This window comes from Lissotriton helveticus, chromosome 9 (assembly GCF_964261635.1).
Source record: "Lissotriton helveticus chromosome 9, aLisHel1.1, whole genome shotgun sequence".
In the NCBI taxonomy this organism is placed as follows: Eukaryota; Metazoa; Chordata; class Amphibia; order Caudata; family Salamandridae; genus Lissotriton; species Lissotriton helveticus.
Window position 1 is genome coordinate 1,118,865,374 of NC_136070.1, and position 27,222 is coordinate 1,118,892,595.

Sequence of the window (27,222 nt, forward strand, 5' to 3'; positions counted from 1 at the left end):
TCGTACTATACTCCTTTTAGTGCATCAAGGATATTGCCAAAGATATTTTCGGATTGAATGTCTCAATATTGGTCAAAAAAAGGGGTGAGATGGTTGGGCGACATGTGCATGGAGGATGGCAAATGTAAATCCTTTGTTGAGTTAACTGATCAGTTTTCTTTACCCAGAAGCTATTTTTTTAAATTCTTACAAATTCGGGATTTTCTTGTTAGACAGAAGTTAATTTTACAAAAGGACCAAGTTATAGAGGGGATAAGCAGACAGGCGAAAATTGGTATTTTGTATCGAATGTTATTAGAAAGGAAGTCGGACGATCTTGAGAAAATAAGGGGAAAGTGGGCCAACAGTCTAGAAGATCCAGAAATAGTAGTGGAGGATCTTATTTTATTGTCAAAAGAAGCTTTAATGTCGGCTAATTTAAAAGCTCAATTTTTCAAAAGCCTGTTTGATTTATATTATACTCCTGAACGTATGTCCAAATGGGGCGAGGGGTTTGATGGAAAATGTTTTCGGTGTAAAGCTGACCATGCAGATAGTATACATATTTTCTATTCTTGTCCTAGGTTGTCCGGATTCATTGGAGAAATTGAAAAACGAATGTCTTTAGTACTTAATTTTCAGCTGACTGTTACCCCTGTTATGCTAATACTGGGAAAAATTCCTAAAGATAACCCCGCTGATAGGTTATATCGTTTTCGTCATTTAATTTTTTTTGCGATGACTGTTGCACGATTGTGCATTGCCACTGAGTGGCTTCAGGAAAAGCCACCCCTATTTCAACAATGGTGAGCACGAATGTACAGTTTATATAAATTAGAGTGGGGACTTTTCTCAGTAACTGAAAATGGGTTTGAAAATTTGGGGTGCCTTTTTAGATTATTATGAAATTTAAAATGTAATCTCATTTGTCATAGTTGAATCTCGTGCACATGTATAGCTGTGTTTGTTTTTTGCCATTGGATGGATTAAGCCAGTATTTTATTTTAGATTTTTGATTTATTTTCCTCTTTCTTTATGGTGTTCTGATATTGTTTCATTAATGATGATGTATTTATGCTGTGAACGAATAAAAATATTTTTTTAAAAAGGAAGACTAAATGTGGGTAAATAAGTGTCTAAATGGATGTTTTTTTGTAAAATTGATTGTATAACTGACTTATTAAGTGTATCTTAGTGAATACATGTATTAGTGAGTAATGTTTAAATATTTAAATATGCATACAGCCCCGTTCTCCGCAGTTTTCCCTGCTCCTCCAAACCGGAGCTCCCATCGGACGGAAGTGCGGCTCTTCCCTCACCTGTCATACCCCGGAGGAAGCGTGATGAGGAACCTGACTGGCACTGTGCTGATACTTGGCCCTGAAATGGCCTCTGACAGTCCCTCGCTGCAAATGGAAAGTGGCATCTGATTGTCTAGAGGGGTATCCACGCAGCTTAGGACCGTGCCTAGATCGATTTCTGTAGCGCAACCCGAACCAACACAGCACCTGACCTTCTTAGATCCCCGATGTGGATTTGGGACATCCTCCTGGAGCCCACGACTACCCTTCGACTGCCCCAGAGATGCTGGTGACGGCTGGCCCACATAAAGGTACCTGCTCTGTCTGTGTCATTCTCACCCCCTGGCAGCACTCACCTCAATCTCCCCACTGAATTCTGGATCAGCACTGGCTCGGGATAAGCACTTACAATGCTGTTCCATTACTCTGAGGCCCTCTCTACCTACCGAACCCCACGGAGACCACAGTAGCGACGGCCCCCACGTACCTGCCAACCACACAAAACCAAAACAATGGCACCGGGCACCCCAATTTCCGTCAACTCACCCTTGAGTCACATGAAAACGCTAGGCGTGAACGCCTTTACAATTAGCTTCCCCCCCAATCTCTCCATCAAAGCGATCAGAAACCGCAAACACAATCTAATCAGACAACATTCCGAATCACTATTTGTGGACACCTACCACTGCACCTCCAAAGGACAGGTAAAGATGGATCTCATTTTCTACACGGACAGACCTGAGGACTGGATCACTACACTAAGATCGCAACTTCACATATATAAAACGACGACCACCACACATAGCTGTAAATTGATGACCTCTCTCCCCAATCAGATGTCTAGAAACAGGAACACATCAGTGACCATCTACTCAAATGGCACAGTGTTGATACAGGCTAATAACGAGAACCTTGAGGCCTTCGACTCCCACTTCCCTGCTCTCTGTTCTGCCCATCTGCACTCCCTTCGATTTGCCCTGCCCCAACCCCATTCCCCGGTCACCCTTCCACATCAGGGAATGCAAATACCCATTCCCTAACCCCTGGTGAGACCATTCAGCCCCCCTGCTAGACGCTCCTTGCACTCCTTCGTTCATATTAACCACGACCATCAATCTTTCGAGGTGGATCGGTTCCCTTCACCTCCTCATACTCACCCTCCTCTACACCCCATCACCATCCCACGAGTCTGGTCCACTGACCCCCTTTTCAATGCTGTAGAACCTCAGAGGAAGAGCTCTGGACTCGACCCCTCACTGAGGGTCATGGACAGTGGCAGTCTGGGAGACCCAATTAGCATTGGACCCCTCAATGCGATCTCGCCCCCCTCCTCAAGGGCGGACCATACCCACAACTGCATGCCCCCTGCCCCGGAAACCATAATGCACCGACTGACCCTATTAGAGAGTCAGCTAGAAATAATATTCAGAGGCATTGACAAAATTTTATTCAACCTACACAAGGCTCAAATGCCCCAGCAATCCCATACCAGGCCCTCCTCACCGACCAACTCCAACTTCCTAAAACCCAACTCCGAGCCCTCCTTCACCTTCAAAAACAGGCTCCAGAGGCCTACAAAAACTGACGCTGAGATCCCGCCACAGACCTGCACTAGAATCAATTCCCCGGTGTCCAGGCTTCAGTCCCCCTAGTAAGGATGGGGTAACCCAGACTCAAAGACTGTCCAGGACCATAGCAGCAATGTCCGTGGAAGAAGCAGCGGACTTAGCCGCTACTTAAGGCTCACCCCCCACAGCCTCCCCTAAATCCAATATCCAAGTGATCACAGGCTTGAGAAGAGATTACTCCCCCCTTAAAAGCCTCAAGACAATCCATACCCAGGACCCCATCAGGAAAGTATCCTAGTAAAAAGAAACTATCCACTAACTGCCTGATCATTAACTGTAGATCTGCTCCCAAACATGCAACGGAACTAGCAGAAGCCATCCTCTCGCATGATCTAGACATTGCTTTCATCATGGAGACATGGCTAAATGAGATTGCCTTTCCCTGTCTGGATATGCTCGTACCCCCAGGTTTCACCATCATCAACAAAGATAGAGAAGATCAACGAAGTTGAGGTGTAGCCATCATCCACAAGGACGTCATAGACATCACTGTAACTGACTCCTGCCAGTACAGCTTCTTTGAATGTCTTTCTGTCACCATTAAGACTAAGGACAACAGCCCATTAGTCTGTCACCTTCTCTATCACCCTCCAGGCAACACCCCCACATTTGGTGAACACTTATCCGACCTGATTGCCCATTGAACACTAAAGGACACCAACTCCCTAATCCTGGGTGATCTCAACCTGCGCTCGAATGAAACCAACAACTCTCTAATTCAATCTCCCAATAACCTCCTCTGTGACAACAACCTTTCCCAACACTGTTCAGAAGAAACTCACAACAAAGAAGCAACCTTAGACGCCATCATCGCCCACGGTGACGCAATCACAATCGACAACATTCTTCCAGTTGACTGGTCTGATCACCACATGATCTTATTCCACATCAACCAAAAAATCTTAACCCTTCCCCCTGTTCACGACCCCCCAAATGGTCCAGAAATATATCCCAGATTCCCCTAGATGTCATGGAAGAGAGGCTAAATTTGCTCCTCCCTAGCGACAATGAGCTCTCCACAACTGATCTCACCTCGCTTTATAACTCGAATATGGTAACCTTGCTCGACCAACTTGCATCCCTGAAACGAAATAAAAATCGTCCTATTCCGTCCAGATCTTGGTTCGACTCAGACATCAACGATGAAAGAAGGCAACTAAGAGCCACAGAAAGACGATGGAGGACCATGCCCACTACCGTTCATCGTGACCAACTTAGAGCTTTCCGGAAGAAATACAACAGTCATATCAAAAACAAAAAATCCATGTACTTTCGCTCCGCACTGGATAGTGCCAAGAACAGACCCAAGGAGCTCTTGAATATCATCAGACGCCAAACCTCCAAACCTGATACACCCCTAGGGCCTGCATCCAAAGAACGGTGCGACAACTTCGCCAACTTCTTCAATGATAAGATCTCCAAGATTGAGCGTTCTCTTGACACCAATTGCGCGCACCTTTCTGGTAGCAGCCCAGTTGGGGTGTTTGGTAGCGCTCCCTTTCTTACTACTAAACCCTGGTCACTCTTCCAGCCCATCCCTGAAGAAGAGATAACTAAACTTATCTCCACCTCCAAACCGTCATCCCATGCCCTAGACCCTTTACCTGCTCAACTCACCCAAAAGCTGAAACTCCACCTAGCCCTACTCTGGTGTAGGATTATTAACAGCTCCCTAAAAACCAGAGTCCTTCCGGATTGTCTGAAAGTGGGTCAAGTAACCCCACTGCTGAAAAAACCAGTCCTTGTCATCAGCGACCTGAACAACTTCAGACCCGTCTCCAACCTGCCCCTTCTCTCCAAAATCCTAGAAAAATGTGTACTCCAACAACTAACCCAACACCTGGACAATACCAACCTTCTCGACTCCCATCAGTCGGGATTCAGGAAAGGTTGCAGCACTGAAACCGTGAACCTCAACATATTCGATGATATCCACAAATCATTGGACTCTGATCAATGTTGCCTCCTCATTCTCCTAGACCTATCGGCAGCATTCGGCACAGTTGACCACAAACTTCTCCTCCAGGCTCTCGAAGACAGGGCCGGTCTGGATGAGGTGGTCCTCAAATGGTTCGCTTCTTTCCTCCACAACCGCTTCCAGAGAATCAAAATCTAAAACTTTTGAGTCCGACCGCCACCCCATCAATAGGGGAGTACCCCAAGGATTAGTGCTCTCCCCTCGACTCTTCAACAGTTACATGGAACCCCTCACCTCCCTACTCATAAAAGCCAACATCCCTTTTCACCTGTATGCTGACGATACTCAAATTTATTTGGAAATCTCCTCCCCCAAAGACATTCAAAGACTCAACGAAACACTAAGAGAACTGCAACTTTGGCTGACTAGTAACCACTTAAAACTGAACACGGACAAAACTAAAGTACTCCTCATTTCAAACAAAGATGAGAACCCACAAATGGTAGAGTGGTTAAAAGCTATCGATGCGCTCAATGGGAACCTCACCCTGGCTGATTCGGTCAAATCTTTAGGCATCACCCTAGACCCAAAACTCGACATGACCAAACACATTAAGATCTCGGTGAAGAGCGCCTTCCTTAACATGAAGCTTCTGAACAAAATTAAACCTTTTATCCCGCCCAAAGATCTTAAACAAGCCACCCAGGCATTGGTGCTGTCTAGTCTGGACTATGGGAACGCAGTACTCTCTGGAATAGCGAAAACACATCTTGCCCCTCTGAAAACAACTCTCAATGCGGCTGCCAGAATGGTCACAGGAATAAAGACATTTGATCACATCTCTCCTGCACTCAAATATCTCAAGTGGCTACCAATAGAATTGCGGGCAAACTTCAGAATAGCTTGCCTCACCCATAAAGCCCTTCACACAGGCAAACCTGAATATCTGGCAGCTAAACTCAAAAAAGCCGGCCAGAACAGAACTCTCAGAAGCTCTAACAACCTACTTTTCATCCCGCTAAAATCACGAAAACAAAAAACTGCGGCTAGGTCCTTCGCTGGTAACGCGCCCAAAATCTGGAACTCTATTCCCCCTCACATCAGAACTACTCCTTCTTTCGCTAAATTCAAAAATCAGCTCAAAACCCTCTTTCTCGATCGAGCCCTAGCGAACAGATAGAAACAGCTGGGGCCCTGAGATTGAATCCTCACCCCTCCTGGATGAGGTGTTTTCAAGTCCTAGCATCAGAACTCTGTATCATTGTCATTACGTCTATCCTGCGTTATTGTATTATGCTCTGCTCTCATTTCATTTGCTCTGTAACTGATGTTAAGCGCTCCGATACCCCCCGGTTTGGCTAGCGCTATATAAAACTTTTAAATAAAAAAAATTTAAAAAAAAAATGTGCATCAGTGTCTCACTTTGTGTATAAATGGCTGCATGGGTGGGTGAGTAGCTACATTATGGTGTATATGGGTTATTAGTTGCTTTTTTGAGTATCAGTATGAGTGTCTGTATGGTTCGGTGGGGGATATTACTTAGTGCATAGATGCATGAATGAGGGACTCACTGTTTGTATGTGTTTTGAAGACAGCATGTGAGCAGGACTGTATGGGTGGATGAGTGTGTGATGGGGTGTTAGTGAGTGAATGACTGTCTCAATAGTGTCTTTATGAGTAAGTACATATGTTTTAAACTAGTATATGTGAGTATTGATGTATATCAGTGAGTATATATGAGAGTGAGAGATTGGAAGAGTTCCTGTATACATAAGTATGGGTTTCTCTAAGTGATTGTTTAAGAGAGTAAGCATGTGTACGTTTCTGTAGAAGTAAATGTAGTGGTGTGTGTATAGCTGCATATGCAAGTAAATGGATGTTTGATACTTTATTTGCATGTTTGAGTATGTGTGTGAGTAACTCTATGTATGAGTGTAGGTGTGTAACAGGATCTATAGGTGTATGAGTACATATGATGAGTGAGTACATGTATGAGTGGATGTGTATGTAGATTTTGGAATTACTGTATAGGTTATTCTAACTGGTATTGGTATCTCCATTGTTTTGAAAGTTTTAGTTTCTATTTTTCAATGTGTGTATCAAAGGTTATATTGGGGTGAGAGGAGGTCTGCCACTCTTTCAGAAGGATGATGTCATCAGTGATGTCACCAGTGATTTCACTGACCATGTCATGAGTGATGTAATATGTGACTGTTTACAACAAGAAGGAGGGGGTTATGATTGGGTGATTCCCACTCTTAGAGAGCGGAAGGTCCAGAGCCAGCTTGTGCCCTAAAGACGTAATGGTTACAAAAAGTTGCTGGTCTGTTCCTCAAGTGACGGAATGTACGTGTATCATCAGTGTATGGATCATGTAGGGCCGTAATGGGTCCTTACAGATGGGTATCCATTTTGTTGGATTTAATACCCTCACACACCCTTTCAGGTGTCATGCTTCATCATCTGGGCTGCTCCTCGTTGGCTCGGCGGTGCAATACCCAACGGGCAACACCTCAAAGAGGGGCACTTTAGTGGAGATCTTTTATCCAACTGCCGTTTAGATGAAGTGCGGTTGTGGGGCCAGAAGAGTGTAGACGTATGTAGGTGTTAAAATAAAGCTAGGAGTACCAGAATCGAGTTTATTCTGGGGGTCCCCTGCTTTAGTTAAAAAGGACTAACCTGTACTCACTGGAATACTATGTTTCCTTAATGAGTGTAGGTTAGTGGGTGCTCTAGACGGTCAACATGTTTCTCGCATGTGTCAACTGACTCTCGATTCTTCAGGACCTCAGAAAAGAAAGTATTAGATGAAAGAGGTACTGCATGAAAATTCCATGTGATTAACTCCCTGATCTTTGAATGGCAATTTGCGCACTGACTGCTCAAAGTTTTTAGATTCATGCACAAGAATACAACAATCTGGCACAATTGTGTTTTGCTTACAGCAAGAAATATTTTCCACTTCGCAGAGTGAGTTGAGCTCATCTGCACGTCTCCTAAGGGTATAATTAACAGTGGTTATTTAACGACATTACACACATTAACAGAGGAAAACAACCTTCCTGCTTCACTAAACTGGAGATTAAACAACTCTTCCACACTCGTATGCACAAGAACTCTTGGACCATGCCTTTTTCACATGTTCGGCAATATTTTGTTATCTGATGTCAACAGTGAGGATTGTTAGTGGCCTTTACTGCTACCTGTTGAATGTGATATTTTGTAAACAAAAACAGCCACTTAAAGTTTGGCTACTTTGAAATTCAGCCTAAATGGCACTGGTCTCCCTCTTGCCTATATGTGAGTGGGCTTAGTCTCACAACCTGTGCTGGACGAGCAACCAGACTGGAAGTGACATTGTCCAGAACCTTGGTCTTGACTTGTCCCAACCTGATTTTATTGGTCTCTTTTTGTGCTTCCATTAGAGATTCCTGGTTATATTTTCAGTATGTCTGTTCGTGTGCTTCTCCATTACATGCAGGTTTAACACTTAAATAGACACGTTGTTATCCAACCACTGGAGAAGTCAACACCCCACATACTTGAAATTGGAAACCAAATGTATCACCAGCTCATGGCAAGTGGTTGAGAGAATTCATGGTGGTGGCCCCTCATTATTGATCAATACCTTAATTGGCCTACTCACCGATAATTGACTTCATGGTCACTTGGGTTGGTAGTCCTCCCTTTCTTCTTTAATTCTGCGGTTTCCTCTGTGATCCCTCTTTATTTTATATTCTCCCAGTCTCGATATCTTATTTCCCTTATTTGTATGTTGTTTTCAGACCATTTGGCCCCCTCCTTTCTCTTTCCTTTTTGGACCCTCACCCAATGGTGTATATTTTGCGCTCCCTCTTAGCTTCACTCCACACGCTTTCTTTTTTTGTTCTATTCTTCCATTTTGTACCTTTTTTTAAACCCAAAAAACTTCTCTATGGAAGTCTCTGACCTCTGAACTGTTTCCCTGTTACGATTGGAACTGGCTCTGTTTCCAGTTGGTCACGTATTCAATACTAATCCTTCGTTAATAGGAGGCTGCATTATCAGTGGTTAATTTGTAAAACAATATGTCCCAGGGCCCTCCTCAGAAGGACACGGTAGCTTGCACCATTCATTCCCCCTGCCAGAGCTGCCAATTACAGTACCAACACAACCACTAACGATAAACTCCTGCAAGTGTGGCATTTCAGACTTTTCAAGGTGCCCAAAGCTATAAGAATGGCTTGGGTAGCACGTATTTGTGATTGGTAATGCATATTAAAATAATAAATAGTTGCTGTTGTGCTCATAGCCAAATTTGGCAGACAGAACCACCATGCGGAAGACTGTCACAAGCGCTGGTGCTAAGACTTAAGTGCAGGTGCTAAGCACCGAAAACCACGGGCTCAAATTAAGCCATGCTGCATTTATATTTGACAATGATCGTTTCTTTGATTTGTTGCTTTGGCATTGGTTCTATTTTAACCACTATGAACTATTTATTGTCACTGCATGTTTTGTCGAGAATCTTCCTGTATTTCTACTAACTGTTGAAGAATTCTTTTTTTAGAAACGTAATAAATTGCGGTGCAGGGGTATTGTTTGTCAAAATGTCAAACACAGAAAGGAGAATGCTGTCCTAAAATCACTAACACTTTAGAGTGATCCCCATTAGATACATTGGGTTTTTTTCTCCTTTTTTTTTTATTGAGAGTTCATTAATAGACAAGCATTTACATGGCGTTTTTAGCAGCAAAATTAATAAAGTACAGAATAAATTATATGTAAAAATAGGCAGGATGACAAAATATAATTTAAATAAAAATTCATATTCAAATTCATAGAGAATAAAAGTGTTAGTAATGTGCATAGTGCAATATATTGACAATAACACAGACTAACAATACCTTTCGAAAAAATAAAAAAGGGGAAGACATTGGAATTAATGTCCAGCATACAAAGTCTAGCATTCAAACACACTCCAGTATTTATCGTATTTTCTAAGGGCCCCTGACCTCATTGCATATTTTTTTTCCCTTCCCTGAATCCTAGATATCTTTGCCTTCCATGCATTTAGGGTTGGCATTTTATCCGTTTTCCAACATTGCAAAATAAGTGATTTTGCTACCAATGATGCTATGAACAAGGACTCATCATAGGGAGTGGAACTAGGGGAAACAACCAAAGACTGAAATTAATTCATTAAATGTGATTTTGACTTTGATTATATTACTAAGGTATTTTCCTATGTCCTTCCAGAAATCCTGTATTTTAGTACATTCCCAAATTATATGTTTCCAGGTACCCTTTTCTTTGCAACGGAAACACTTATTTTCCACTTGGGGATAGATATTGTGGAGAAACGAGGGCGTTCTATATATTAACCATTTCCTGAAAAATTGCATTCGCTTAAAATTAGCGCCTCGAAAAATAAATTTGTTACATTTATTAACTTTATCCCATGTTAATTTATTAATCCCAATTTCTTCCCTCTTTCTCCACCTGTCTCTAACCTTATTATACAATACAATTGAGTTATCTTCATTGAGAGTTTTTATCCAGGTGCTTATTTTCCTTTGTGTCGCACTATTTAACGCATCAGTTATATGTGTTTTATCAAATAAGTTACCTACATCTAACTCTCTTAGTTCGGCGTGGAGACTGATAAAAGACCATTTCAAGATTGTGTTCGAATACTGGATCTCCCTCTCAATTTCCTCCCAAGATTTCCATCTATTCCATAGTAAAAAATCCTCAATTTTCTCAAAGCCAATTTCCTTCCAAAGTCTCACAGTGTTTTTATCCATGTTACGCCTCACTCCTATATTTAAATTCATTAAACTAGTTGAACTACTTGTTCTTAAAATACCATTGTTGTGGCCTTGTACTTAGTTACCAACAACTAGGATTCTTAAATAGTTCCCACAGCCTGGGAGTCTCATTGATCAGTTCAATGCCAATAGCGCTTGAGTTATGGTTGCTAATTCTCAGTTTACGGCCGTTTGTCATCATTGCAGCCTGACATTCACTGTCGGACGTTTTTTAAAAGGCCACTCCCACACATTTCTTTCTAAACACAAAGCCTGCCTAAGGCCTGCCTTTGTGTTGACTTTTTTGTGGAGTTTGAGGATGTGATAAAGGGAGACCTGCGAGGAAAGGAATGACAGGAGAGGGCGAACATTGGAAAGGAGAAGAGGAGAAGAAAGTTGATGTTATGAGAGAAGCGGAAAGTGATGTGACAGTAGGAGAAAAAAAGGTCAGGGCGAACAAAATAAGTGAGGATGTCAGTGGGAGAAGGGAGGAAGGAGAAAAGAACAAGTGAGAGATAGAAGAGTGGAAGATACAGAGGAAAAGGAATGGAGAAGGGAGGGTTCAGATGAGCGGAGGAGGGTCTGAGCAGGAGGAGAGAAGGAAAGGCAAATATTAATGCACTGGGGCACAGATGTTATTATTGAAGCAGGTTCAGGAAAACTAGAGTTCATGTTTGGAAGGCTGCGCAGCATCCCATTTGTGTCTGTATTTATTATTACCGACATGAGAGGGTGGGGGCGGCTATTTTATGTATTCTCATTAAGGTCAGAGATATTCAGGTTATGGCACCACCCTTTCCTCTCATTGGCATCTTGAACATTATGGGCCATGGTCACTTATTTGCGGTCCACAGTATTGATCAGTACCAATAGTGGCTCATGGCTGCCTGCTCCAGATGAGCTTCTGCTCTGGGGGGGGGGTGTGATAACATTGGGAGTTCTAGTGTCCCCCCTTTAAGACAACCTTTCATTCCCTACAAACATTTTTGGGGTGAGCGCTCAAGACATGCCTGGTATTGTTTTAGGCACAACGTATCTTTTAGCCAACCTTTTAGTAATATTAGCATGGTTGCACGAAATTTAAAATGTGGACCTAAGACCACAAAGTTCCTCAGGGATCTTCTTAACATTCCTGGATATAATTACTTTGCGTTCAGCCAACAACTGAGGAGATTTAATGCTCGACCATTGACTTCTGTGCCTTTTAAATGTAGGTAATTATTAAACCGCAGAAGTAAAGCAACACAATTAACAAATATTCATTCTAAAAGGCGCAGAGCTGGTAGTTTGATTAAAGGATATCCTATGCCTAAAACACTGCTGTTCGTCACAGCATAGTGTATTTTGAATAAAAAGTCTGCAATTATTAATACATAAAATGAGTTGGAAACCTACCCCACTAAAATGAACTTCACTTGATAAACAGAACGTTTAGAATGTTGACAATTTATTATTTTAGCTGCAACTCAATATATTGATAATAGCCAGCTTATATTGGCAAAATACTCAACATGGGTTATTCGTAACAGTATCTAGCACTACTAAACAATTACCATTTATTTCCTGAAACCTACATGCGCTTTACAAATATTAAAATACTTAAATAAGGCACCACTGCTTTACATTAAAATACTAGGACTGAAATGGCACTAAGGTCAGGAATCTGGGCGTCATATTGACCTTTGTACATCATGCCAACTCAGTTGTATCGGCTTCCTTTTACAAACTACGAATGATAAACAAAATCCTGCCATTCCTACCCTTGAACACCGGTAAAGCCTTGGTCAGTACTGTAGTCTTGTCCTCCATAGACTATTGTAACAGACTATTTGGAAATGCTCAAAATAGTCATGCAAAAGCTACAATCTGTCCAGAACGACGCGGCTAGAATGCTATCCAGAACTCCTAAGTTCAAGCCAATCTCTCATATCCTTAAACAGTACCATTGGCTCTCTGTGAAAAATCGCATTGAATTTAAGGCACTGTGCATTGCCTTTAAGGCCACGCGCGATTTTGGGCCTCAATTTTTAGGTCGAGCAGAGTCTGCTCGAGACCTATTGCTGCCTGTATTTGGGAATGTAGACACGAGAGGGGCACGAGCGCAGATTTCACCTCGTGGGCGCGCACGGCGCCGTGCCCCTCTCGTGCCTCATATTCCCATGCGCAAACACACTCACACAGCCACACTCACGCATGCGCACATACACAGCCACACGCATACACAGGCACACACACACACACTGCATACACACATGCACCCCCCCTTAAACAGACCCACGCGCACACAGACAGACACACGCACAGACACACTCAAACACACACAGACACACGCGCGTACCCCCCCTCCACTCACCGGGCTCTTTCCGCGTGTCCCTCGGCAGCCAGCATTCAGCGTGCAGGGTTCCAGGACGTTCTCCTGGCAGTTCCTTCCTGTGTCTTTGCAGGCCCCGCCCACGTCCCAACGAAGGCTGCCTGACTTCCGCTAGCTCTTTGCCGACTGGTAAGGAGACGTGATGACGCGATGTGACTGGGAGGCACTTTCTTCGTGGAGGTCTTGCCCTTGGCTTTGAGATTCATACTTATGCGGTTTGTACTGCGCATTGTGCACATGTAAACAGAATTAAGATCACACAAAAGAAACTGGGCACGGCGTTTTGTTCTCCCGAATGCTGGCTCCCCCGGAGCGCAGACAGGCGTTCATGAGAATGAGTAACGCGGGAACGAAAGTCATGGCCGAGGCACGCGGAGCCCAGCGCGAGCGCTCCCCAGGGCTGACATCATCAGACGGTGAGTAGGTGTCTGGCAATATCAGTCTCCGTCGGGTCGCGCCCCGAGCATTTGGCTTCCATTTCCATTCTTCTGGAATCCGGCGCTTCCGAAAGGACTGCAGCCTCCTCGCCAGAAAGCAACCGCAGGGCAGACACATGCACACGCAGAACGCAGAAGCCGTCCCGGGATCCTGTTCATGGACTTAACTTACTTTCTTTCGGCTGTCGATCTCAAACAACTCTTTAGATGCTTTTGATTTAAACAGTGCAGTGTATTCTGATTCTTTAGACTAGGAAGGGTCTCCAGCAGTGGCAAAGCAAGGGTGTCACTTGCCCTCATGCAAGCAGAAATTATGTCCCTGAGTCCAGTTGGACCCGTTCTGACCCACGCCACCCTCTGCTGCACTATTTTTTTTTTTTTTTTTTTTTTTACATATACGGTACAGAGATAGTGAAGGCAATACTGGTCTTGTTTTAAAAAGCAGGTTCGATGTGATGGCTATAAGACACTATAGTAGAACGTTATTAGGTCATCAAAACAAGTTTCAAAAAGGCTGCCTGGTGCCTATGCACAGCTAAAGGCTCCTCCCTCATCAGCTACTTCCAGCTCCTGGCATCTTAGTCTTTGTCTTCTTTCTTCTCATCTTGACATTCTTCACAAGGCTTGTAGTTTGTACCGTCTGAAACCTCCTTGGGTTCGCAAGTTTTTGTTCTTCCATCGTGCTTATGGCATTAGTGGGCAGTTTCAAATGATACCACTTGTATCAACTGCTATTTTCTGAAGTAAACGCACTTTGTTTGTGCCTTCTGTGAGTGCAAGCTTAGCAGTGGCGGCTGGTGACATTTGAAAGTGGTAGGGCGTAAAGGAAGGGTCTGAATGTGTGTTGTGTCGCAAGCGAGCCTGATTAACTAAAGGGGAACTGCGGGACCCTCACGCCAAGGAAATTTTGAAGAACAACAAAAAACCAAAAACATAGCTTTGTATAACAAAACAGCATAGCATAACAAAACAGAATAAAAGCCATTGTTATTTGTAATATCAATACATGGAAGTCACGTAAATACAACACCTATTGCATTACAAATGCTATAGGTGTCACATTCGCGAAAGTTATAACTATTAGCATTGTAAATAACAAAGCTATTAATTTAGCTATTTTCAAAAACAAAACATAAATAAAAAATCTGTCATTTACAATACCAATAGCTAAAACTTTCCTAATGCGAGACCTATTGCATTGTAAATGCTTGTTAATAAAGGAGCTAGCTATGTACATCCCCAACAGAGCCCTTCGCTCTGCCACGGCGTTACTGATCAAGGTCCCTCGCATCAAGACTGCCACAAGGAGCGATAAACGATTTATTGTCTCCACTGCAAAACTCTGGAACTCACTTCCCTTGCACATCAGATAATGCCAAACTTTGTTAGCCTTCAGAAAAATGACCAAAACCTGGTTATTCAATCAATAACTCACTTCGCCAGCACATGCCGTTGTCTGTAGCGCCGAGACACCCCTGGGGTATTTGAGCGCTTTACAAATCTCAAAAATAAATAAAAATAAATAAATAGGAAATCATGTACACTAAAGCTTTGTTCACCTGTAAGTATACGCAAGTTAAATTGTATTTAGCCATGTGAAACACAGTTCATAACACAGCAGTGTTGTAACATTTATCTCGAATCAATTCTGCAAAACAAATTAAAATACAGGGAAAGATCTTGTAAGTAGGTTTGCTTTCTTTTTCAGCTTGGATTCTGTTAAACCGATATCGCTATTGTGGTATTCCTCCAAACGTTTTGCCTTCACTCCTCTTGTATTGTAGAATTAATTTTTGTTGACTATTGCACTATGTGCACTTTATCACTATTAACCTGTGTTAAAGTGCTTGTGTTTTCTCCCTACAATTGGCATCTACCTGACTGGCGCATTTAATTCACTTGTATGTCCCTAGTAAATGATACTACAGATACCCAGGGCCTCTAAATAAAATGCTTTAGTGAGCCTTCAGCACCCCTTGTGCCACTGACTGAAATGGCTTTTTGAAACACGCCTCCGGCCTGCCACTACAACCTTTAGTGCAGTTTAAACTGCCATTTCAACTTCGCAAAACAAATCGTTTGCAAGGCTTGAACTTTACTTTACTTTTTAATCTAAATAATTCACGTCTATGCTATGCCCTAAAGGCTTAGAGGGCAGGGTGCATGGTATCTAAAAAGTAGGGCATGTGTATTTACGTTTTGCATGTCCTGGCAGTGAAAAAGTCCTAAATCCCTTTTTTCTGTTGTAAAACTTTGTCTCTTATTGACTAACCACTGGGTTGCCTTATTATGTTTAATACGTGCTAACTTTGGACTGTGAGCAGATAAGGGAGAGGCTATTTACACCCAAGTGAATTATAATTTAAAATCCTCTGTAATGGTGAAGTTAGATTTTAAGTTACAATTCTGAAAATGCCACTTTTAGAAATTTGACATTTTCTTGTCCTAATAATTTATGCCTTTTGCCAGAGTTCTGGGTCACTTGATTGTGAATGGCTTTGCTGCCAGAGTTTATGTATTGCTTCCAGAAAAAGGGGGCTTAGGTATGGACAGGATGGTATAACCTGGTAGGATGACCGGGAAGGGGCCATACCCAGCTCCATTTACACTTTAACCCCTTGCATGCGGCCGCGATTCTGCGCTTGTGCGGCAAAATCGCAAGTGGGCGGGTTCATAACGGCCCCCAGCCGTCATCAGGACATGAGCACCGCGGTGCATGACGGACGGGGGCCGTCATCAGCATGCAAGGGGTTAAAGGGATTTGCCTCCTGCACACACAATGAAACCTGACATAAGGCTTGCCGTGCCTTTGGCCACCATCAGACAGGAGCCATGGCAGGGGAAGGGGAAGAACTTTCCAGATACAATTGTGTGGGGTGGGTAGGACAGGGAGCACCCCCACACAAAGATTTACATCAGGTATAACATTTGGACCTCCAGAGCTACTCAGAACCCATTGGACTTGTGAAAGTTAGAGGAGGACTGTCCTGCTATTTGAAGGACTGCATTGCTATTGGATAAGGAAGACTGGGCTTTCTTGCCTTGATCCCAGACTAACCAAAGTGACTCCAAGAGTCAGATGTGTGGCCTCCAGTGCCAGCTAAAGGTACACCACAAGCTTCAGAAGCCTCCCTGCAACTGCCCAACTGTCACGCTGCATCTGGACCTGCCTGAACCTGACCTGGACCTGCTTAAGCTCTGCAGGCCTTTGTTGGAGAAAGTCCTTAACCCTCAATAGGTACCTCCCTAGGTCCTTGACTAATGGTTGCTATCAGAATGTACTTCTCCTAAAGAAAAGCTAAAAATCCTGAAGTTTGGGCTCCCCATGACTCCGAACGGACCCATCCATGCCAAGACTCTGCCTTCTGTGAAACCCACCAATTTAAAGCTCAGGTGGGACCTGCTCTTCGAGTCAACAGCTACACCAGTGATTGGCAGCAACATGAGACCCACATTTCATGCTATACCGACAGTCTGCAAGACTGCTAACGCAAAGCTACAGCAACATCCATCCATGATGGTTGACTGGCTCTTCAAGCTGCAGCGATGACTGTCTTTGTTATGCTGCAGCAAGAACAGTCTGTGACATTCAGCCACTTCCTCACGGTCTCCTCCAACAAGAATGGAAGTCTTTACACTGTACTTTGAAAAAGTAACTCTTCAGCGGGACTGACCTGGTTCCTTTATTTGACCTGTGCTCAATTCCGGTCAATCTGAACTTGGGACTTTCACCTGGTTAGCGCGACCAGATGACTGCGAGTTGCGTTTCACGTGTTTAGGCACTGGTTTCTCAAATAATTCCAAACTGAATATCCCTGTTTATACTTGTTGGATTTTTGTTGTTCTGCTTTTATTTATTAAAATGTATTCTATTTTTCTAAATTGGTTTGGGATTTTTCTTGTGTTGCATTTTCACTTCAATACTCTTTGGGCATTCTGCATAAATACTTCACACCTTGCCTCTACGTTAAGCCTGGCTGCTTTTGTGCTAAGCTACCGGAGAGTTAAGCACAGGTTGATTTAGTGACTTTTGTGGTTCACCTTGACAAGGATTGTGGTTGTTACCTGCATGGGGCTTCCACTCCCCTCATACAATAACCCAATTTCTTACAGATAATTTCACTTGTCAAGTTTCTGTTGCCTCAATTGAGATCAGGAAACATTGGTAAATAGGCACTTGACACATGTTACTATCCATGTGTCGAGATATTGTGTTGTTGGGAGAACATTGTCTGCTACACTATCCTACAATCTTGGTGTATCAGGGTAAGGTAAGTCAAATGTAAATAGTTTAATTAAATCAGTCGCAGGCGTGTAGAAAAAGCCAACATGCGCAGGGCCATCCTGGCGCCTCTCCAATCTGCCTCATTGAGTTCATAGTTGGAGTCGGAGCTTGTCAAAACCATGTGGAGCATTCGTAATAAGTGTTCTATAAACCTGGGAGATTGCACCTCTACCGATACGACCCATCAGCAACTTGGCCTCCAGGGACCTGAATTCTGGTATCTCAGTGTCTGGGGAATGTTAGCCAAGAGTGCATTGCGAGGCTGCAGGAACTTATACAATTGGGTTCAATTAAGCTCTTAATAATCTTGTAAATCTCGGAAGGGCAAAATGTTTTTTCGCCCAAACATCTCCTAGGACCGTGATGCCGATCATGTCCCATTTACGAAAGCCCTCTAGTCCAGCTGGGTGCCAGAGCCAGTGCCCCCACCACAATGCAGACATACCCTTAAATGTACTGTGTTCTTTTTAACGTGTTTTAATGTGTTTTATTTCCCTCAAATCGATTTGTATACTGTACTTTTTATGATTTTAATTAATCAAAATAAAGTGGTATTGAATCCCTTAAATGTACCATTCCAGCCCACAAATCGCAGCGCAGAGCGACAGAAAAGGAAAAACACACAGGTGATATCAGGCAGGCTAATGGGTAGTGAAGTATTATATAGCATATCCAGAATGAAATCAAAGCTGAAAAAGAAAAGTTCCCCTCTATATTTTGCATCATCCCACCCACCGCTAAGCCAGTCAATAACCACCATCAATTGAGAGGCCAAATATTGACTTGGAGGTCCACCATCCCCATCCCACTGTCATATGGAGACTGTCGATCATTGGAAAACAACATTTGGTGCCAACACCTGATCTAAGAAAAGAGTTGAGCGCATAAAACTAGCTCGGGGGAGCAGAAAATGTTGATATGTATATAGAAAACGAGGGAGAATCGTTGTTTGGAAGAGGGCAACATGAACCATCATATATAGGGATAGTTGAGACCACTTCTAAATATTGCTTTTCATTTGAACACCAGCGGGGTCAAATGGAGTCGTGGCATGAGGTCCGGGAGCAAGGAGATAATAAACACTAAGTATTTAAAGGATAGATCGGGACCAATAAAGAATTAGAAGTATTGACGTAGAGGCCAGAGGCCGAGCCAAGTAAGCCAAGGAGTTTGATTTGAGGAGGCCCTGAGGTGTGGGGGTCTGCCAGAAACCGCTGAATGCTATCTGCATAGAGAGCGATTCTTTATTCGGGACCTCCATCCCACAACCACCCATTAAGATGAGCGTCACAGTGTATGAGCTATACCAGGGGCTTATTTACCAGGGCGAACATTAACGGGGACAGGGGACACCCTGAAACATACCCCCCTCGTTAGGGAAACAATCCGACAATGAGCCATTGACCCAGACTTGAGCATGAAGCTGTGGGTAGAGGCTCCAAGAAGGCGCCTTGTGTATTTTCACAGCCCAGCGCGCTCAAGGACATCCTCAAGAAAGGACCCATCCACAGTGTTGAACACCATATCAAAATCTGAAAGAAGCAGCGACACTGGAGGATGGGATGCATCCAACCTGGAGAGTGCCACCTGAACCCTAATAATGCAATGTATCATCCAACGTCCGAACATAAAGCTGCATTGGTCACAATTGATCAAGTGTGGCAAAGCAGGTAGGAGCCGGTTGGCCAGGATTTTAGCATAGAGCTTAATTTTGGTGTTAATCAAAGAGCTAGGCCTGTATGAGGAGCACTTCTCAGAGGGGTGTCACGGTTTGGGTAGAACAACTTTTTTGGCAAGGTCTAACTCGGAGGGTAATGCGCTTTGCTTTGCAACTTCAGCATAGAGTTTAAGCAAGAAAGGGGTCAACTCAGTACGGGAAAAGGGAAGCAGTTGAGTCTGGGCGTCTTGCTGGTCAGCATGTCAGAAAGTGCAGAAGAAATCTCCTCTCCAGTGATGGGCTCCTCCATTTCACATGTGAAGGTGGGGGAGACGTAAGGTAGTGAAATGCCACGCAACACCAATTTTCAAGCTCCCGCAATCATAGAGGTCCGTAAAGAAAGTCGCAAAAGTCTACAAAACATCAGGAGTCCAGGACAGGGGGTGACCATCTGTGTCCTTTGGGCTGGGCCACAATGAGAGAAAACATGCCATAGGTGACGAGCCAATAATGGACCTTCCACGACTTATCATCATGTTCATAAAGGTTACGTGTTTTTGCACACCAGCACTGGTGGATATCCTTAAGGGTAAAACACCGTAGCTGTTCCCTGGATGCTGATTGTAACCACCCATGATCAGGGGTGTGATGGGCAGAGCTGTGACATTCCAGGCTGTGAATCTAGGTCTCAAGAACCATGATTTGTGGCACTTTCTCTTGCTCGCACCTGTGCAAGGGCCCCTTTGCCACGCATTGGAACACTGCTTTACCAGCCTCCCATAAGGTGGCCACCGAAACAACCAATCCCTGGTTGGTTTCAAAGTATACCTGTATTTCAGGTGACAGGGAAGCTGCAAATTGAGAGTCCGTGAGGTAACGGGCATTAAGACCCCACATGGGTCTCAGGATGTGCAGTGTCGAAGGTCATTGCCAGGGTAGCATGATCTGATAGCCCCCTCAGGAGGAGGGCCACAGAATCCACTTCACACACATCTGTGTCCAGCACCAGGAAGAGATCAATGTGAGAATTGTTATAGGTCACTGCCGAAGTGTGGATATATGCCTGATCTCAAGGATGCCAAACCCTCCAGACAGCGCAGACACCCAGCCCATCCATCCAAGCTGAAAGTTGGGGTAGACATGCCCCTGGGTAAGGGACCCAGATGCATGCAGGTCATGATTGGGTGCCACGTTAAAGTCACCGCCAAGTAGAGAGACACTCATTGGCAATGGGAAAATGTCCCCGCTCGTCCTTGATTAAGTAAATAAGGCAAGATGAAATTGTATTGACTGCCCTCTAGAAGACCCTCCACTTCCACATAACACCCCTGAGGATCAACATGTGAGTTACAGGCTGCCATGATAAAGCCCCTAGGAAACAGAATGACCATACCCCATGAACCCTGCATGGGACATCCTGTCATACCCATACCCCAGAAGAAAGGGAAAATGGAATCCTAGCAGATGAGTCTCCTGAAGCACTGGGTGAAAGCGTTTGGCAAATCACAGGACAGCAGTGCATTTGATGCAGTCCAGGAGACCATTCAAATTTCCTAACATCAATTTAAATTAGGGCATGGCGGTCTAAGGTGAGTGTGTTAAATGGTACAGAGGAATGACCTGGTGCAGAGCAAAGGCACATAATTGTGTGGGAGTGTGGTGCGAGACTAAGTGAGTCACATGTGAAGTGTGGTGCAGGCACAGAAAGAATCAGTTGTAGATACAACACAAACCAACAAAAAATAAGCAGCAAACCATTCCCATTGATTCTCCCCAACTCACTCCCCCCACACTTCTACCCCTGAAGCATCTGTTGCCAAAACTAGACCTTCACAGGGGTAAAACAAACAAAATGAGAAGAAAAACTGAAAGGGAAGCATATAGTGATGCAGAAAGTTCAACAGACCCAAGGGTCAGTCCCAGTCTTCGTGGGGGTACTGCCATGGCTCACACAGTCTCTGGTTCATCAAAGCAAGCCTAAACAGGGTCAGTCTCAGAGACATCCCTCTCTCGGATACATGCTGGCGAGGCCCCACCCAGACTGGAGTCAGTCCTTGCTGTCTTGCATGTTGATGGGTCCACCTCCAAGACTGAAGAGCCCCTCTGGTCACAGTCATGGTCAAGAGGTTTGTAGGAACGTTCCACCACCTCCTCTGAGACCTTGGGGGGCAGGGGACGAGCGGCACAGTGCACCACTGGTTCCCAGCTGGTCCAAAGGGGTGAGCGGGTCGTACCTCTCCTCAACCCACTCCCAAGCGTGTTCAGGCGTCTTGAATAAAAAGGACTAAGAGTTGAAGAGGACCTTAAGCTTTACAGGGAAGAGGAGCATCTATTGGAGGTTTAATGCCCAGAGTTTTTGCTTGACCTCTGTGAAGGAGCAGCTGCACTGCTGGACGGTCCTAGTAAAGTCCGGAAATAACATAATGTTTGTATCTACCTTGAATTTTACTAGCATATGCGGCAGGATCCGAGGAGCATTTCATGCAGCATGGTAGCAGAAATAGGTAGGCACCTGACCCTATGCCACAGGTCTTTTCACCATGCCTTCAAAGCCATTTTTTGTTTTATTGATCTATATCATGACAGCTGTCACACCTAGAACACCCTAGAAGAGGGTACATCTGGGCTCATTTTTATACCCGTTATTTTGGGAACTTGTCAAAAGGGCACATAGTCATATGGTTGCAGAAAATATTAGCCATTGGCAGAGTCAAATCTAGGTCAAATTAGTCCAGCCACTGGTTTATGGACCATGGTCATTTCCTCCACTACATCTAGTTTGCCATGCACCATGGCTGCTTGAACATCAGATAGGTGAAGCTTTATAGGTGGGAAAATGAAAACAGCCCGAGTTTCCTAATGTGATGTTTCACCTGTCTTCAACTAGTAACTGATGTTGATCAGGCACCTAAATCTGGCCAGCTTGCGCCACAGGGGAGCCTCCTAGCCCTTGCCAGATCCTCACTTGCCTGGCACCTCTCCTGGGTGCTGCTGTGGTAGCCAAATCCTTTTTGTGTTCTCCTGCCTGCTGATGTGTTGCTGCCCGGTGTTTGGGGAGGAATGCAGCACTGTTTCCATCCATGGCCCTCGTGGCAGGAGACTCTGTGTCTGGCATACCCCCCAAGACATAGGCTCAGGGGCAGTGCTTGAAACTAGAGTCTTCTTCTTTAGTCCCCTTTGCAATGGAGACCACTGAGGACATGGTGAATAAGAGCACGGTGGTGCCCAGATTTATTGTGTCCCTCTTGCCACTTGGGTCCAAGGAACTAAAGCGCCACTTGAAGGGGATACCCAAATTCTTGCCCCCTCCCAATTGGCCTTTTTAGGATTTATTTGGATTACCCTCATATATGGAGGATCCACAAATCCTATAGAGATGTTCCACAGCCTGCAAAAGCTCTACCACCCAGGGATATAACCAGGCAGTTTTTCCATCCTCAGTGGGCTGTTTGTGAAGGGAATGTTTAGCTCTAGCCACTAAGAACATGTATTTCTGGCCTCCTGGACTCTGAAATGGTTCCAGTTTTTTGGGGAGCCTGATGTTTACTGCTCTTCCTCCTCATACAGCAGCTGTCTACTGTCTGGATGCCTAGAATTTCTCCTGGAACCAGGATCTGCATCAGCAGCACCCCAGTGCCTTCAGGTCTGAGTGCCCTCTCCGCCTGCACCCTCAAGGTCTCTCAGCCTCCGTTGGCACTTATAGGGCACCTGGCCAGTGGAAGTAGGTGTTCCCTCCTTATGCAGGTCATACTTCTGCAGGACCAGTCCAATTAGATCCAGGGGAACCCTCCATCAGGTCCATCCCTCTCCCTTGCCTACCTCTAACTGCCACAGCTGCCTGGTTCCCTCCCTCCAAAACATCTATGGGAAGCCCCTACAGTGATTGGCGCAGGAGGTCTGTTTGCACCCTTTTGTTACTGTGGGGCTGACCTTTCCCAGACCAGGTGCACTGCGAAAAGTAATTAGGACATGTGCATTTCCCCGACCCTTTCCTCTTCCACAATTGACCTTATTTATTTATTTTTTATTTTTTTATATCCTCATTAGCCTTTACGCCACCCATTGTTCGATTGTTTCCGCCCTGGGCTTTTTATCTCATATGCTGGCTATAGACACAGGCATATGCGGCTCTCCAGCCAGCACTGGACCAAAATCCTCTGTACCACCCTGTAAAGACAATGGCACAGCCCTACCGGAGGCCGCAGCCCGGTCTCTAACTCCGCCTTCACGAAGGACGGACCTGTTCAACACGCCTGCGAGATAGGCCAAGGCCTTAATCATAGGATTTTTCAATTTTATGTCTTAGTTTCTTATACTATACCAAGACGAAGGCCCACTCCTTACCCAAAGTGTTGTAGAAAAAGTAACCAAAATTTGTGCTTCTTGTTCAATTGACCTTATTGTGTGGGGGAAGCATTTAATACATCAGCTGACCAGAAGGGTAAATAACCCAGAATATATCTATAGGAGTTGAGAGAAGAATTATAAAACTTAAAGTGCACAAACCTTATTTATTAGGGAGAAGGATACTGATTAGCTTATCATTTGTTTACTACACACTGTATTTTTAAGGTTTACCTCCCCACATTATATATAGATTATTAAATTGAGCATACTGGTTGGATTGCTGTCCTTTATAAACCGGTCCCCGGAAGCTTGTCTCCTTTCTGGTGAAGAATTGGCTTGGTAGTTTGGTCTGCCCTGTTCCCATGATGCACTGGGCCAGGGACAGACTAATTTGCATATAGCCAGGTTCTGAGCTGGGATGGGGCAGTGAGCTAAATAACGGGCAGGAGATCAATGTTTGAAACGAACAACTAGTGACCAAAATTCAAAATATTTTCTTCATATAATGCATAAAAATGTTACCAGATTTACATGTATTATGCAAAATGCATTATGCCAGTAATCTGCCTGACAATTGTACATGACAGCATATCTCACATACAACATTCATGCAAGACAAGAGTGGAAAACCAGTTTCATCATTAAATCACTGTCACGGTTTCTGCAAGGCATTTTTGTGAGAAAACTAGTCTCCTGTGTGTTTTAATTATGCAAAAAAACACAACAGAGTAACACTAAAATTACATTAAATATATGAAACCTAACTACCAGGAATTAGGTCAGATTTTGTCAATGCAAAAAAATGGTGGGATCAATTAAAATGACCTACTGCAATGTTTTAGAAAGGAATACTAAACCCAATTTGTTTCTAATACTAAACTTTGAAGTCAGTGTTATAAGGAAACATTACAGGATTCCAAGGTACATTTACTCTTACATGAAGATTCGAGTCAGTGAAATAATATACCCTAATGAAGACTTTTTTGTAATTTATACCCGATGGAAGCACAGGATATTAATTATGTCATGCTTGTTCTAGTTCAAGCAGCTCAAAATCCAAGGTTATGGTATTTACAAGAGTTTTTTAGATTTTTTTATGTTTAACCCCTTCAGTGCGACGCACGTTCAGTGGATATCGCGTGCACTACCTCGGTAGTGCTGTGCACGTCCGCTGAACGTTCCGGCCCCGCCAGCACAATAGAACGTTCGGCACAGCGAAGGGGTTAAAACTCATTTTGTAATGTGTTTCTAGGAAATACCCCTTTTCTGCATGGTAACCCACAAATTGTTCACTTTCGCTGTGCCCTACTTTTGCTAGTCTTAGAACTCTGTGCCCTTTATCCTTTGTAACCAGGGGTAAAGTCTGTCTGGTTGCTGAAGGACTCTGCTTTTGTCCTAACAGATGTCTATCTCTGGCTTTGTTCTGGGTACAGTGCTTGCTACAAGCTATAATTTAGTGTTAGATATGGGAGGACACTAGTGATTACCAAAGTTAACTCCCCTACTCACCCACAACTTTCAGAAGGATAGTGAACCCAAAGACTTTCCTCTTCTTGAATATGCCATGACACATGGCATTTTGGGCCTGTATACAATAAGACAAACCGGAAATTTTGAAAACTGTGTAGGATTGTCCCAGGAACCTTTACCCCATTGATCAGAGAGTGCCCAAGAGACAACCCCCCTGACTAGCTAGTTTAAATGGGGCACTCCAGGGCACCCTATCAGAACACCATCTGTACCTGCAGGGGAACAGAAGAGTACTGAACCTACTGTCTGTTCAAGGTGCAAGGGGGAGCAGGTCCAGTCTTTCAGGGCTCTTTTCAGATCACAAAAATGTGGGCTCCAAAGGTCAGTTGACTGATTTTCTGTGTGGTACACAAGAACCTGAAAGAGGCCATTTTGTCATAATGCCCATCTAAGCAGTAGCAACTGGACCTTGCTGGTGGTTTCAGCTAGAGTGAGTATGGGCCTCTACGTGCTGCCCCTGAGGTCCTTGAGAAGCTTAGAAGTGATCCAGCGGAGCTGCTCCAGACACCCTGGAAAGTTGGGACCTAAAAGACTAAGTCAGAAGATAAAATCTATGACCGGGATGAACCTACTTGGTCTATTTGGCCCACACTCTATCGCTGTCAGCCTGAAATTGTGCCCTTGACCCGGTCTACTTTGGCCATAGACTGTCATTAGGATTGGCCTTTTTGGTGCTATTGCTACTTAAAACTTTAAAAATTCATATCTCTGGTTATCCTTATTGGATTTTGTTCATTTTGCTTTTGTTTTTTTATAAACATTTACTATATTAATATTAATATTGTTTGGTGTTTTGACTTTACTAATGTTTTAGCACTGCAAAGATACTTTACACAGTGCCCTAAGTTACGCCTGTCTGCCCAGAGTGATAGCTACCAGCGAGCTGAGCTCAGGTTAATTTATAGATTTGAGAGTTCACCTGATAAGAGTTTTTATTCTCCCACCCCAAATAATAATTCAATGTCTTACATTATTGAATTGTAGTTTGTTAATGAGAAGCACGAATGATGCCCATACAAACTGTTAAATTGATTTTGGGGATTCACCTGGGAGTTGTGGAGTTTGCTGCCGTCCCCTCGACCTTGGGACTTGCTCCTGTGTTGTTGCCGCCACCTCTCGCCGCACCCGCTCCGCGGGTGCCGCTTCGCGGCTTCGGGAGGTGATAGAGCTCCGACCAAACCGCTGGGCTCCTTGAGGTGCTTGCGGATCACAGTGGGCTGGCGTTCTAGCAGGGACTCGGAGGTCCAGGAGTCCCTGCTTCCACAGGTGCGCTAGCGGACGCGCCCACCACCAGACACGCCCCCCGCTGGAACAGCGAGAAAAGGCGCGTGTCTCCTCTCCGCTTTGGGATTCACCTGGGAGTTGTGGAGTTTGCTGCCGTCCCCTCGACCTTGGGACTTGCTCCTGTGTTGTTGCCGCCACCTCTCGCCGCACCCGCTCCGCGGGTGCCGCTTCGGGAGGTGATAGAGCTCCGACCAAACCGCTGGGCTCCTTGAGGCGCTTGCGGATCACAGTGGGCTGGCGTTCTAGCAGGGACTCGGAGGTCCAGGAGTCCCTGCTTCCACAGGTGCGCTAGCGGACGCGCCCACCACCAGACACGCCCCCCGCTGGAACAGCGAGAAAAGGCGCGTGTCTCCTCTCCGCTTTGGGATTCACCTGGGAGTTGTGGAGTTTGCTGCCGTCCCCTCGACCTTGGGACTTGCTCCTGTGTTGTTGCCGCCACCTCTCGCCGCACCCGCTCCGCGGGTGCCGCTTCGCGGCTTCGGGAGGTGATAGAGCTCCGACCAAACAGCTGGGCTCCTTGAGGCGCTTGCGGATCACAGTGGGCTGGCGTTCTAGCAGGGACTCGGAGGTCCAGGAGTCCCTGCTTCCACAGGTGCGCTAGCGGACGCGCCCACCACCAGACACGCCCCCCGCTGTAACAGCGAGAAAAGGCGCGTGTCTCCTCTCCGCTTTGGGATTCACCTGGGAGTTGTGGAG